This window comes from Danio aesculapii, chromosome 14 (genome assembly GCF_903798145.1).
Source record: "Danio aesculapii chromosome 14, fDanAes4.1, whole genome shotgun sequence".
Lineage (NCBI taxonomy): Eukaryota > Metazoa > Chordata > Actinopteri > Cypriniformes > Danionidae > Danio > Danio aesculapii.
The window spans coordinates 48,313,722-48,314,000 of record NC_079448.1 but is presented as its reverse complement, the minus strand read 5'-3'; positions in this window follow the sequence as shown (position 1 = coordinate 48,314,000).

Here is a 279-nt window from a genome sequence, read left to right as displayed (position 1 = left end):
ATTACAATTAAGAAGCCACTTATATAAATCAAAAAACTATATACAGATTAATAATGTATAGTCATTAATAATTTTAGGATTAGAAAAAAAAAAAAAATCTCATAAATCCTTTTTTGTTTCTGCCAAGTTTTTTGCGGACCCCTAGCGCTCTCTTGCGGCCCACCAGGGGTCCCCAGTTTGAAAACCCCTGAATTATATTATATTATATTATATTATATTATATTATATTATATTATATTATATTATGGTTGGATGGATGGATGGAGTCTTATTTGTTTT